The sequence below is a fragment of the Vulpes vulpes genome, chromosome 3 (assembly GCF_048418805.1).
Source record: "Vulpes vulpes isolate BD-2025 chromosome 3, VulVul3, whole genome shotgun sequence".
Lineage (NCBI taxonomy): Eukaryota > Metazoa > Chordata > Mammalia > Carnivora > Canidae > Vulpes > Vulpes vulpes.
Window position 1 is genome coordinate 118,039,901 of NC_132782.1, and position 15,620 is coordinate 118,055,520.

A 15,620-nucleotide genomic window follows, 5' to 3' on the forward strand; every position below is an offset into this window, starting at 1 on the left:
TTCAGAGCATTGCCAGATTCTTCATCCCAAACGTGTAACACCCCTACTCGAGATCTCAGTGACATCCTCATTGCCATTGCTAAGACCCAGTGACCATTTCCACTCTTCATCCTATATGATTCCTGTGACCTCCCCCCCTTTTTAAAATTTAAGTCTTATTTATCTCCACTAGCATCGTGAGTCTCAAGCTCACCACCCAAGATCCAGTCACACGCTCTTCGGCTGAAGCCACCCAGGTGCCCCTGTGGCACTTTTTTTATCATTTATTCTTTCCTAGACACTGGGTTGAAAGTTGGAAACTGGAGGTCCTTACTTTTCAGTGCCTCATATACAGAGGAGAGGAAAATCCATACCTGCAGGAGGGAGAAAACAGAGAAGTAGGAGGTAAACGGGGATAACCTGGTATGACAATGCAAGGAAAGGTAAATGATAAATAAATAAATGGTTGGAGGGACACCTGGGTGGTTCAGTCAGTTAAGGTTAAGCATCTTGCCTGCGACTCAGATTATGATCTCAGGGTCCTGGGATTGATCCCCAAGTCAGACTCCCTGCTGAAAAGAGAACTTCTCCCTCTCTCGCTGCCCCCCACTTGTGCTCATGCTAATAATAACATAAAATCTTTTTAAAAAATAATAAATAGGGACACCTGGGTGACTCAGTGGTTGAGCGGCTGCCTTTGGCTCAGGTGGTGATTCCAGGGTCCCAGCATTGAGTCCCACATCAGACTCCCCTCATGGAGCCTGCTTCTCCCTCTGTCTGTGTCTCTGCCTCTCTCTCTCTCTCTCTCATGAATAAGTAAATAAAATCTTAAAAATAAAGAACTGAAGCTTTGAGAGAAGTGGTTTTCACATCCTAGTAGATCTTGTTTTTCTATACTTAGTTTATATCACTGTACTTACCAAGGAAAATTGATGATCACAACATCTAATGAATTACTAAGTTGAAAATACAATGAAAAAGAATGTTGAACCGAGTTTTTCCTTTACTTAAGTGTATTACTTAGTGCACACCCATTGTCTTAGTCCATTTATGCTGTTACAACAAACAGGGTAATTTATAAATACCAGTAATTAACTTCTCAGTTATTTTTTAAAGATTTTATTTATTTATTTATTCCTAAGATACACAGAGACATAGGCAGAGGGAGAAGCAGGCTCCCTCCCAGGACCCTGATATGGGAGTCTATCCCAGAACCCCCAGGATCAGGTGCCCTGAGCCAAAGGCAGATGCTCAACCAATGAGCCACCCAGGCGTCCCTCTCACAGTTCTGAATGCTAAGGAGTCCAACCAAGATCAAGGGACATGCTCTTCCCTGGGTCAGAGTTGACACCTAGCTGTACTCACATGGCTGAAGATGGGGAACCTCCTAGGATCTCTTTCATAAGAAAACTGATCCCATGTATGAGGGCTCCACCCTCATGATTTAAACACCTCCCAAAGCCTTCACCTCCTAATACAGCCACTTTGGAGACTTAGAATTTCAGGGCAGCCCGGGGGGCTAGGGGTGGTTTAGTGCTGCCTTTGGCCCAGGTGGTGATCCTGGAGACCTGGGATGGAGTCCCACGTTGGGCTCCCTGCATGGAGTCTGCTTCTCCCTCTGCCTGTGTCTCTGTCTCTCTCTCTGTGTCTCTCATAAATAAATAAAATCTTTTAAAAAAAATTTCAACGTATGCATTTTGCAGGGATACATTCAGACCACAGCACTCATCAACCACAATCAAGATAACCTTCCACCGCCTCCAAAAGTTATCTTGTGCCCTCTTGGAATCAGTGTCTCCTTCAACTCCATCCCCAGGGAGCCATTTTCTGTCAGTTTGCATTTTCTGGAATTTTAAATAAATGGAATTATACACTTCGTTCTTTTTTGCCTGGCTTCTTTAGGTCAGCACAAGCCTGAGATTTATACTTGTTGCTTGTATCAACAGGTTATAAGATTATATATTATTATTGAATAGTATTCAATTGTAGGATTTCCTACAGTTTGTTCAATCATATGTTGATGGGCATTTGGTTATCTAATTTGGGGCTATTATAAATATAGCTGCTGGAGTACCTGGGTGGCTTTGTCGGTTAAACGTGCCTTCAGCTCACGCCATGATCCTAGGATCAAGCCCCAAGTTGGGCTCTGCACAGCAAGGAATCTGCTTCTCCCTCTCCCTCTGTGCTCTCTCTCACTCTTAAATAAAAAAAAAATTTAAAGGTTTTATTTACTTAATAGAGAGAGAGAGAGAACACAAGCAAGGGTAGTTGCAGAAGCAGAGGGAGAAGCAGGCTCCTCACTGAGCAAGGATCCGATGCAGGGCTTGATCCCAGGATCCTGGGATCATGACCTGAGCTAAGGGTAGATGCTTAACTGACTGAGCCACTCAGGTGCCCCTTAAATCAAATCAAATCAAATAAATAAATAAAATTGCTATGAACATTGTGTACTAGCCTTTGTGTAAATATGTTTTTATGTCTTTTGGCTACAAACCTAAATGTAGAGTGACTGTGTTATTTGATGTGTTTAACTTTTATTTTTTCAATTATTATTTTTAAATAATCTCTGCACCCAACATGGGGATCAAACTCACAACCTCAAGATAAAGAGTCACATGTTCTACCAACTGAGCCAGCCAGGGGTCCCATGTGTTTAACTTTTAAATATTTAAAAAATATATATATATTTTTTAAATTTTTTTTTCAAGGGAGAGCACACACAGAGGGAGGGAGGCAGAGGGAGAGAGAATCCTATGCAGGCTTCATGCCCAGTGCGGAGCCAGTTGTGGGGCTCAACTCAAGAAATCATGACCTGAGCTAAAATCAAGAGTTGGAAGTGTAGCCAATTGAGCAAGCCAAGTGCCTCTAAGTTTTAAAGAAACAGTCAAGGGACACCTGGCTGCCTCAGGGTTGTAAATTCAAGTCTCATGTGGAGTGTGGAGATTACCTAAAAATAAAATCTCATTTAAAAATAAAAAAAAAAAACAAGAATAAAACAGCCAAACTGTTTTCTACTATTTTACAGTCCCACCAGCACTGTATGAGAATTCCAGTAGTACCATGTCATCACCAACACTTGGCATGATAGGTTGTTTTTGTTTTAGCCATTCTAACAGTCCATGCAGGGAGCCCAACGTGGGACTCGATCCCAGGTCTCCAGGATCACGCCCTGGGCTGAAGGCGGTGCTAAACCGCTGAGCCACCCAGGTTGCCCTGATTGTGGTTTTAATTTACCTTTCCCTTACAACTAATGATGTTGAACATTATTTCAGGTGCTTATTGGCATTCCTATATCTTCTATTATGAAGTACTCAAATCTTTTGCCCGTATCCGTATGTGATTATTTGTCTTAACTATTGAGTTGGAGAGTTCTTTACATGATCTGGATATTAAGTCCTTTGTCTAATATGTGTTTTGCTAGTATTTTCACACAGTCTGTGGCTTGCCTTTCAATTTTCTTAATGGTGTCTTTCAAAGAGCAAACAGTTTTTTATTTTAATGAAGTCCAAGTTACCAAATTTTTATTTTGCTTATGATTCATGCTTTTTTAAAAAAAATTTTATTTATTTACGATAGTCACACAGAGAGGCAGAGGAAGAAGCAGGCTCCATGCACCGGGAGCCCGACGTGGGATTCAATCCAGGGTCTCCAGAATTGCGCCCTGGGCCAAAGGCAGGCACAAAACCACTGCGCCACCCAGAGATCCCCTATGATTTGTGCTTTTATGTTTAAAAACTACTGGGACACCTGGGTGGCTCAGCAGTTTACCACCTGCCTTTGGCCCAGGTGGTGATCCTGGAGAACGGGGATGGAGTCCCACGTTGGACTCCCGGCATGGAGCCTGCTTCTCCCTCTGCCTGTGTCTCTGCCTCTATCTGTGTCTCTCATGGATAAATGAATACAATAAAAAAAAAACAACAACAAAAAAAACACAGCAGGTTTCAGGTTACCCTAGACTGGGACACCTGGCTGGCTCAGTAGATAGAGCATGCAACTTTTTTGATCTTGGGGTCCTGAGTTCAAGCCCTAAGTTGGGTGGACCGCTTACTTTAAAAAAAAAAAACCTTAAAATATATCTCTCACTTTGTGTGTCTCTCATGAATAAATAAAATCTTCAAAAAAAAAAAAAAAAAAAAAGAACTATCAGCCCTTGGACACATGGGTGGCTCAGTTGGTTAATCATCTGCCTTCAGCTCAGGTCATGATAATCCCAGGAACCTGGGATTGAGCCCCACATTGGGCTCCCTGCTTAGTGGGGAGTCTGCCTCTCCCTCTCACCTTCCTTTGTTCTCTGTCTCAAGGAAATAGATAAAATTAAAAAAAAAAAAAAGACTTTCTCCCTCCCCCCTGCATGCTCCCACTCTCTCAAATAAGTAAACAAATCTTAAAAATTGCTTTGGTTACTCTATCCTTTATGTTTCTGTTGTTTTTCTTTTTCTTTTTTTTTATTATTATTTTTTAAATTTTTATTTATTTATGATAGTCACACACACAGAGAGAGAGAGAGGCAGAGACACAGGCAGAGGGAGAAGCAGGCTCCATGCACCGGGAGCCTGACATTGGATTTGATCCCGGATCTCCAGGATCGCGCCCTGGGCCAAAGGCAGGCGCCAAACCGCTGCGCCACCCAGGGATCCCTCTTTTTCTTTTTTTTAAAAGATTTTAAAAATTTATTTATTCATGAGAAACACAGAGAGAAGCAGAGACACAGGCAGAGGGAGAAGCAAGCTCCCTGTTGGGAGCCTGACCCAGGACTCGATACCAGGACCCCAGGATCTGCTCTCCAATCAGAGCAGAAGGGAGATGCTCAATTGACTGAGTCACCCAGGCGCCCCTCCATCAATTTCTTACAAAAAGAAAAAGCCTCTCTGGAAAACTGTGTGGAGATTCCTCAAAGAGTTAAAAATAGACCTGCCCTATGACCCAGCAATTGCACTGTTGGGGATTTACCCCAAAGATACAGGTGCAATGAAATGCCGGGACACCTGCACCCCAATTTTTCTAGCAGCAATGTCCACAATAGCCAAACTGTGGAAGGAGCCTCCGTGTCCAACGAAAGATGAATGGATAAAGAAGATGTGGTTTATGTATACAATGGAATATTACTCAGCAATTAGAAATGACAAATACCCACCATTTGCTTCGACGTGGATGGAACTGGAGGGTATTATGCTGAGTGAAGTAAGTCAATCAGAGAAGGACAAACATTATATGGTCTCATTCATTTGGGGAATATAAATAATAGTGAAAGGGAATAGAAGGGAAGGGAGAAGAAATGGGTAGGAAATATCAGAAAGGGAGACAGAACATGAAGATTCCTAACTCAGGGAAACGAACTGGGGGTGGTGGAAGGGGAGGAGGGCGGGGGGTTGAGGGTGAATGGGTGACGGGCACTGAGGGGGGCACTTGATGGGATGAGCACTGGGTGTTATTCTGTATGGTGGCAAATTGAACACCAATAAAAAATAAATTTATTATTAAGAAAAAGCCTGGCATGTTTTCATGTGGTAACTCAATATATATGTATCATGGGGCTCAGTCAGTGAAGCATCTGACTCTTGATTTTTGGCTCAGGTCATGATCTCTGGTGATGGGATGGAGCTCAGCACGGAGTCTGCTTGTCCCTCTCCTTCCTCCTCTCCCTGACCCCATGCTCACACACTCTCTTTCTCTCTATAATAAATAAAATCCTTTAAAAAATAAATATGTATCATTCATGAATAAATGAATAAAGAATTAAAATAACTGCCATGTGTAACTAAAATAAATGTTCTGGTGTTTTGAACATTTTACTATTTAGAACTATAAATCGAGAGTAACATAAGATGACTGAGGTACCCTGGAACTAAAAATCTGATACAATATATGCACATTCAGGGATGTGGAAATGAACAATCAAGGGTGTTGGACAAAGCTACCCTTATTTATTGGTTATTATTTCAAAGTACTGAATCAGAAGAGGTATGAGTTGAAATTTAAAAATTACTAGGGGTGCCTGGCTGACTCAGTCGGTATCACAGGTGACTGTTGATCTCTTGGGTTGTGAGTTTGGCCCCATACTGGGTATAGAGAGGGATACCTGGGTGGCTCAGCAGTTGGGTGTATGCCTTTGGCTCAGGTTGTGATCCCAGGGTTCTGGGTTCAAGTTCCCCATTGGGCTCCCTGCAGGGAGCCTGCTTCTCCCTCTGCTTGTGTCTCTGCTTCTCTTTCTGTGTCTCTCATGAATAAATAAATTTTTAAAAATCTTTAAAAAAATAAAAATGATAAAAAAAAATCCACCTTAAAAATGTTAATGCAGTTGAGATGCCTGGGTGGCTCAGTTGGTTAGGCATTTGTTTTCAGCTTGGGTCATGCTCCCAGGGTCCTGGAATCAAGCCCTGTGTCAGGCTCCCTGCTCTGCGGGGAGCCTGCTTCTCCCCCTCTCTCTGCCACTCTCTCTCAAATAAATTAAGTAAATGTCTTTTTTTTTTAAGTATAAGATTGATGAATCACTGACTACCTCTGAAACCGATAATACATTATATGTTAATTAATTGAATTTAAATAAAATACACTTAAACAATTTAAAAAACGTTATTGCAGTCTTATTTTCTAAATCTAACTGTTGTCTTTTTACTTCCCATTAGGAATCTAAATTGTGATACAGCGTTTTGCCAGAGACATTTTTGTGTCGCTGCCAACTGTGTAGCATGGCCAGGATTACAGATGGGATAGATCTACTAAGCAGATGGGTCATAAACTTGATACCAGATTTATTTTAAGCTGTTCACAAGAAATAAAGAATATTTCAGAGGTTCTACCTCAACCTTTGAAAATCATTTAAGGGAGAATAACTGTGAATAACAACCTCCTCTCGTGGCTTTTACACACCCATTGCCCCTTCTAAGTGTAACTTTCACTCCTAGTGCTGTTGAGAGGGCAATCCTATGTGACCATGATATATACCTAGTGACCTTGGCCATCTGGCCGTGGCCACTTGGACCAGAGGTAGTACAGATCCACATGCTAACCAGTGACCTGTGATGTGGCTCCCTCTGAATGAGATGAGCTGGGGCTTCCAGACCCTTGCTGGGATTTGAATGGAACAGGAAATCAAGCAGTTAGCAGGCCCTGAAGCAAAAAGAATGTGTTTTTTTGTTGTTTTGTTTTTAGGTGGGCTGCATGCCCATCAGGGGCTTGAACTCATGAACTCATGACCCTGAGATTAAGAGTTGTGTGCTCTACCAACTGAGCCAGTCAGACATCCCAATAAAAGAATGGAGGATAAGGAAGGAGTCATGGAGTCATATAGATTCACCCAGGCTCATACCCAGATTCTGAGGAAGCAAGGAAAGAAAGAAAAACAAAAAACAAAAAACAAAAAAAACAAGAGCAAGAACCTGTTAGAAATAACTGGCCCTTGAGCAGCCCGGGGGTGGGGGGGTGGGGGGGCTCAGTGGTTTAGCGCCGCCTTAGCCCAGGGCGTGATCCTGGGGTCCCGGGATCGAGTCCCACATCGGGCTCCCTGCATGGAGACTTCTCCCTCTGCCTGTGTCTCTGCCTCTCTCTCTCTCTCTGTGTGTCTCTCATGAATGAATAAATAGATAAAATCTTAAAAAAAAAAAAATAACCGGCCTAAAATGGAGTCATTTGTGTTAAGCCTCACCCACCAAGATTTAATAGCTAATGCAGTTTCAGCCTCTTCTAGGAGTGGAATTTTATTTATTATGTTTCAAGTTTTTATTTAAAATCTAGTTAGTAGGACGCCTGGTGGCTCAGTGGTTGAGCCTCTGCCTTTGGCTCAGGGGTGATCCTGGGGTCCCAGGATCGAGTCCAACATCGGGCTCCCCGTGGGGAGCCTGCTTCTCCCTCTGCCTGTGTCTTTTTGCCTCTCTCTGTACCTCTCATGAATAAATAAAATATTTTTAAAAATAAAATAATAAAACAAATAAAATAATAAAAACAATAAAATCTAGTTAGTTAACACATAGTGTAATATTTTCAGGAATTGAATTTAGTGATTCATCGCTTACATATAACACCCACTGCTCATCACAAGTGTCCTCCTTAATACCCATCACCCATTTATCCCCTCCCTCCTCCCACCTCCCCTCCAGCCACCCTCAGTTTGTTCTCTACAGATAAAAGTCTTTCTAGGGATCCCTGGGTGGCGCAGCGGTTTAGCGCCTGCCTTTGGCCCAGGGAGCGATCCTGGAGACCCCGGATCGAATCCCACGTCGGGCTCCCCGTGCATGGAGCCTGCTTCTCCCTCTGCCTGTGTCTCTGCCTCTCTCTCTCTCTCTCTCTCTCTCTGTGTGACTATCATAAATAAATAAAAATTTAAAAAAAAAAAAGTCTTTCTAGGAGTGGAATTTTAAACCATTCAGTCTCAAATTTCCTGATCAGCCTGTGTGAGCTCATCAGCCTGATAAGACCCTGGCCCTGGAAACTTGCTTGAAAGAATGCAATCTTTTAACTTTCTTGTCCCATCCTTTCTGCCTATGAAAGCCTTCCATTTTGTACAACTCCTTTCTATTTGCTAGATGGGATACTGCCCCATTCATGAATTCTTGGAAAAAAGCTAATTAGATCTTTAAATTTACTCAGTTGGGGGCCATCAGCTAAGTGTACAACTCTTGATTTTGGCTCAGATCATAATCTCAGGGTTGTGAGATTGAGCCCCACACAAGGTGTGGACACTGCTTAAAATGCTTTCTTCCTCTCCTTCTACCTCCTCCCTTTAAAAATAAATAAGGAGGGGATACCTGGATGGCTCAGCAGTTTGGTGCCTTCTGCCCAGGGCATGGCCCTGGAGTCTCCGGATCAAGTCCCACGTCAGGCTCCCTGCATGGAGCCTGCTTCTCCTTCTGCCTGTGTCTCTGCCTCTCTCTCTCTCTCTCTCTCTCTCTCTCTCTCTGAATGAATAAATAAATAAAATCTTTAAAAAAAATAAAATAAAAATAAGGAAATAAACTAATTAACTCAGTTGAATTTTCTTTTTTTTGGAAACCTATCAAGTTGAAAAAGGTTAAGTTCTCAAGCCAGTGTACTATGAAAATGCAAAATTGATAGATTTTGATATATTATCGTCTAAAAATTCCTTAGTGTACAATTCATATGGTTTTGAGAGTTCTGCCTGGATGCATGGACATTCAGACTGCTTTAAGGGATTCACTTTCTGGATTCCCATTTCTATATCTGTACTTTCCTAAAACCAACCTTCCCGAGATCAGTGGTATAATACTGGTGTCTCTGTTTCTCCTCCTCCTCCTCTTCCACAATAGGCCTCTTCTCCCACTTTGCAAAAGAAAGGTATGCATCTTACTCGTCAAAATCTTATTTTTTAAATTAATTAATTAATTAATTAATGTATTTATTTATAAATTTTTTATTGGTGTTCAATTTGCCAACATATAGAATAACACACTGTGCTCATCCCGTGAAGTACTCCCCTCAGTGCCCGTTACCCAGTCACCCCCACCCACCTCCCCTTCCACCACCCTTAGTTTGTTTCCCAGAGTTAGGAGTCTTTCATGTTCTGTCTCCCTTTCTGATATTTCCCACTTATTTTTTCTCCTTTCCCCTTTATTGCCTTTCACTATTTTTTATATTCCCCAAATGAATGAGACCATATAATGTTTGTCCTTCTCCTATTGACTTATTTCACTCAGCATAATACCCTCCAGTTCCATCCAGGTTGAAGCAAATGGTGGGTATTTGTCGTTTCTAATGGCTGAGGAATATTCCATTGTATACATAAACCGCATCTTCTTTATCCTTTTATCTTTCAATGGACACCGAGAGGCTCCTTCCACAGTTGGGCTATTGTGGACACTGCTGCTGTGAACATTGGGGTGCAGGTGTCCTGGTGTTTCATTGCATCTGTATCTTTGGGGTAAATCCCCAGCAGTGCCATTGCTGGGTCATAGGGCAGGTCTATTTTTAACTCTTTGAGGAACCTCCACACAGTTCTCCAGAGTGGCTGCACCAGTTCACATTCCCACCAACAGTGCAAGAGGGTTCACCTTTCTCCACATCCTCTCCAACATTTGTGGTTTCCTGCCTTGTTAATTTTCCCCATTCTCACTGGGGTGAGGTGGGATCTCATTGTGGTTTTGATTTGTATTTCCCTGATGGCCAGCGATGCAGAGCATTTTCTCATGTGCTTGTTGGCCATGTCTATGTCTTCTGTGAGATTTCTGTTCATGTCTTTTGCCCATTTCATGATTGGATTGTTTGTTCCTTTGCTGTTGAGTTTAATAAGTTCTTTATAGATCTTGGAAACTAGCCCTTTATCTGATACGTCATTTGCAATTATCTTCTCCCATTCTGTAGGTTGTCTTGTAGTTTTGTTGACTGTATCCTTTGCTGTGCGAAAGCTTCTTATCTTGATGAAGTCCCAATAGTTCATTTTTGCTTTTGTTTCTTTCGTCAAAATCTTATAATGGTACATTGTCCTAAGGCATAAAAACCTCAGGGTCCAAACATGGTGTCATTTCTCAAAAACAATGTTGGCACTGGTGTTGACAAGGTGACTCCAGTGACTAGACAGAAAATCCTTTTTTGGGACGCCTGGGTGGCTCAGCGGTTGAACATCTGCCTTTGGCTCAGGGCATGATTCTAGGGTCCTGGGAGTCCTGCATCAGGCTCCTTGTGAGAAGCCTGCTTCTCCCTCTGCCTGTATCTCTGCCTCTCTCTCCGTCTTTCATGAATAAATATATAAAAATCTTTAAAAAAAAATCCTTTTTTGGGTGGGGAAGAAAATCCTTTTTCAAGTCAGGTGGTTTCCAATAAAATAGGAAGGGGACCTAATCAAATTGTCTACAAAAGAGATCCCATCAAAAATGACTTTGGCGGGGCCTGACTGGCCCAGTCAAAAGAGCATATGACTCTTTATCTCAGAGTCATGAGTTCAAACCCCACAATGGGTGTAGAGATTATTTAAAAAATAAACTTAAAAAAAATTTTTTTATGAAATATCAAATCATCATCGTTTGGTTTTGTTAAAAAAAAGACAAAATTCAACTAAGTACAGTTAAAAATCTTACTGGCTTTATTCAATGATCATGATTCAGGCAGCGTCCCATCTAGCAGATATAAAGGAGCTCTGAGGAGCTACACAAACTGGAAGACTTTTATAGGCAGAAGGAAGTGGGTCAAGAAGTTATTCTAGCAAAAAGCGGATTCTTTCGGCCAAGGCCAGGCCTCCTATCAGGGACCACAGGGGGGTCTGTCAGGCAGATTACCTCATTGGTGTTGATCAGAAAATTCTAGATTGACAGATTAATATTATGTCCTGGGGAGCACCTGGGCCTTAGTCTGTTATGTGTCTGCCTTTGACTCAGGTCATGATCCCAGAGCCCTGGGATCCAGCCCCGAATTGGGCTCCCTGCTCTGTGGGGAGTCTGTCTCTCCCTCTGCCTCGGCCCCAGCTTGTGCTGTCTCTCAAATCAATAACTAAAATCTTGAAAAAAATAAGATTATGTTCTGGAAGAGTCTGAAACTGCAATTAGGTTAGGTATTAAGTCTTGGTTCGTTGATGTGGGCTTAGCATAAGTGATTCCATTTTGGGTCGGCTGTCTCTTTTTTTAACAGCATATAACTTGGAAGTAGTTCAAAGAATCAAGTGACACTGCTATAACAAAACCCCTTCAGATCCATCTACTCATTTCTGTGAATAAGATTTTTCCAGCACTTACATATATAAAAATGAAAAATAGGGACAATATTGATAAGATACTCTGTCTCACTTTAGAAATCAGTAATATTCATAAATAGCTAAATGTACTAGTTGCTTAAAAATATATATATATCATCTTTGAACAGCTAGGTGGCTCACTCAATGGAGCATGCAACTTTTGATCTAGGGGTTTAGGTGCAAACCTCATGTTGGGTGAAGAAACTACTTAAAAAAACTTTAAAAAAATGTGTATATATATGTATATAATCTCATTAAATTATGTATTTCCAATAAAATGTTACATTTTGTGTTTAATATTTACCAATACTTACATCTCTGCTATTTTGATCAGTTGTATATAACTGTTAAATAAGTACTATAGAAGAAAATAAGCTTTAAAGCTCTTAGGAAGTTTAAAACATTTTTTTTAAACATATACTTCTACTTACAGGGAAATAAAATAATTTGACCAAAAACAAGAAGTGTGAATATAAAAATGTTGTTAGGATAAAATGTTATGAGGGAAGTGGAATGAAAATACTAGATCAAGAAGAAAAATAATGAAATAAAATTTCTCACTTCCAAAGTAGCTTCATGTGTTTTTATTATTTATTTATTTATTTACTGTCAGAAACCATTAATCTTTAGCTATCTACATACTCCAGAGGAAGGAAAATATTTTACAGGAAAGAATTGTGCCAGCATAGTCATCTAATCTACCTAACCAAGACAAGCTGCATTATAAGGGCAATCTAGGGCACCTGGCTGGCTCGGTCTGTAGAGCATGCAACTCTTGATGTTGGGGTCATTGGGTATAGAGATTGCTTTAAAAAGGGGGGGGGGGATGGCAGGCTAAAATTTTAAAATTAAATTCCAACTGTATGACATCTGGAACAGTCATACTATGAAGACAGCAGTTTCCAAGAGATAGGTAGGGCACAGAAGATTTTTACAACAGTGAAAATACTCTGTATGATACTACTGTGGTGGATACATACCACATACATGTTAAAATCCATAGAATATACAACAGCAAGAGTGAACCTTAATGTAAACTATGAACTTTGGGTGACAATTATTTTTTAATGTACTTTCATTGATTGTCATAAATGTTCTACTGTAATGTGGAATATTGCGAGTAAGCAATATTATGTTTATGGCGACAAGGGTTTTATGGGAACATGATACTTTCTGCTCATTTTTGCTGTGAACCTAAAACCGATCTGAAAAATAAAATCTCTTTAAAAATAATTTCTCAGTTTTGGATTCCTTGATTCCAAGGTGACCAAGAAAAGAAAGAGCAATGGTTGCACCAAAAAGGGCCCTGACCATGTGCCATCTGTGAGTTACCACCACTTGTTATTGGAAGAACTTTATCACATTCTTTATGGCTCTGCTGGAAGAGGACCCTGTAGGTTTGTGCTTGGCTTACTCCAGGTTTTGCCCATGGATCTTTTCCCTTTGCTGAGTATGTTTTCCTTTCACTGTAATAAATCATACTCATGACTACTACTATGTGCTGAGTCCTGTGAGTCTTCCTACTGAGTTATCCAACCGGAGAGCCATCTTGGGAACCCTCAACAGATTACCTAAAACAACTTTCTCTTCGTGTCTCTTTGGAATGCTTTCCTGCCTTGGGAATCTGTTGACAGTTCCCAGCACAGGAGAGAATAAAATGCCAATGTTTCTCTAAGATGAAGGTAAACTTGGCTGGCTGGGTTGCTAAGAGCCTGTGACTCTTGATCCCTGGGGTGGTGAGTTCAAGCCCCATGTTGGGTGTAGGGTTTATTTCATAAATAAATAAAATTTTAAAAAAGAAAAGGAAGTATAGGTCATGAAGGCAGGGAAAACCTTATCTACTCACCAATCCCTGAATTGTACCATTCAGATAATCAGAATCCTGTTTGTATGGGAGTCTCTTAGCCACACCTGGCATATAATAACAGGTCTATGAGATTAGTGGTGACAGGATTGGTCTACTATCTTATAGTGGAGAGCTCATCCCAAATCAACAAGAATGTTCAAGGAAATAGAAGTTAATACAAGACAAAGTGAGTCTAAGAGCTGTTTACAGCCCTATCCTCAGGGGAAAGGCCTACATTTTTCGACAGTGGTTTTGGGGAGGGAGGCTTCCTTCCCCCAGGTCAGAAAGGTGTGTGAATGGGGCAACAATAGTTAAAGCCTGCTGGCTACATCAGACAATGTCAGAGCCTAGAGCATTCTTGTTAAAACCTATGACTGCAGATTTTTGAGAAGTCAGAAGCATTTTTCTAAGTATTTCTTCTTCACTTTTCCTTATTCTAAAGAGGTTTTTTTTTAAATTTAATATTTATTTATGATAGTCACAGAGAGAGAGAGAGGCAGAGACATAGGCAGAGGGAGAAGCAGGCTCCATGCACCGGGAGCCCGATGTGGGACTTAAAATAAGAGGTTTTAAGGAAGAGAGTAGAAGTAGAAAGTAGCAGAAGTGTAGAGAGGAGGGTAGCCTGAAGACCCCAGCCTTTTTTGCATCCCTTTAAATAAAGTGTAGTTGAAGGACATTTTCTCACCAAGGGACAAAATATCCACACCCAGCTCCAACCAGAGCATGATGAAAGCCAGACCTACTGCCCTCTCAGTCCAGCTCTGCTGCTTATGGAATTTATGATCTTGGGTAACTTCATTTACTTTATTAAATTAAATTTTTAAGAGTTTTTAGAAGGAAGCTGTACACCGAACTTAGGGCTTGAACTCAGGACCCCGGAATCAAAAAAAAAGTTGTATGCTCTATCTACCGAGCCAGCCAGGTGCCCCAGTCTTGGGTAACCTTAAATCTGTTTTATTTTATTTTATTTTTAAGATTTTATTCATTTATTCATGAGAGACACAGAGAGAGGTAGAGACACAGGCAGAGGGAGAAGTAGGCTCCCTGTGGGAGCCCGATGTGGGACTCGATCCCAGGACCCCGAGATCATACCCTGAGCCAAAGGCAGACACTCAACCACTGAACCACCCAGGCATCCCAAATCTGTTTTTTTAATATGTAAAATGGAATCAAAGGTACTCTGCTTACAGGTTCTTCAAGATTAAACAAGTCTATATGTGCAGTGTCTAGCGTCATAGTAAACACTGAGCAGTTGCTTACTACAAATTACTTGTATTAATTATTGCTTTATTATTATGGAATTATTTACCATAACCTAGCTCCTTTTAATTCTTTTAGTGGCTTTTATGGCCTGAGACATAAAGGTGTACTTTTCTGAGGGAGAAATTCAGCCTTCATAGCTTTGAACACCTCCTTAAATTTGGTCATTTTCCACATATTTCCAAATAGAAGCCCCACCTGCATCTCCCAAAAAACTACACCCCAAGACTCTTACAGTTGCATATAAACTAGGCTCAACTTCTTAGACTCACCCATAGGAGAACTAGATTCAAAAGTGAGCAATGGAAGAAGGTGGCCCCAGATCTAGGGGTTAATCTTCTGACAAGCATGGTCAAAGGGTGACAGAGGTTTTGACATCCAAAGTGGAGCCTCAATTGTGGAATTTTGGGTGCAGGTATTTTTGCTAAAGAATCCCCTTGGTTGTTGGGTTTTGTTCTGGGCTGTGTATAAGAGTTGTTTTCCCTAGCTTCCTGAGAGTTTAAAGATTTTATTTATTTATTCATAGAGACACAGCTAGAGAGAGAGAGAGGCAGAGACACAGGCAGAGGGAGAAGCAGGCACCATGCAGGGAGCCTGATGTGGGACTCGATCCCGGGTCTCCAGGATCATGCCCTGGGCTGCAGCCAGCGCTAAACCGCTGCGCCACCGGGGCTGCCGCTTCCTGAGAGTTTAGATGAGATTTCAATATCCTGTAATAAATTTTTTCCCACTAGGAGCCCTGATTCAACACATTTCTAACAACAAAAAAGACATTTCTAAATAAACAAATATTAGATATCTTTCTCTTTAACAAATATTTCTCTTCATTCCATCTACCCCATCTTTTATCAGAGCACT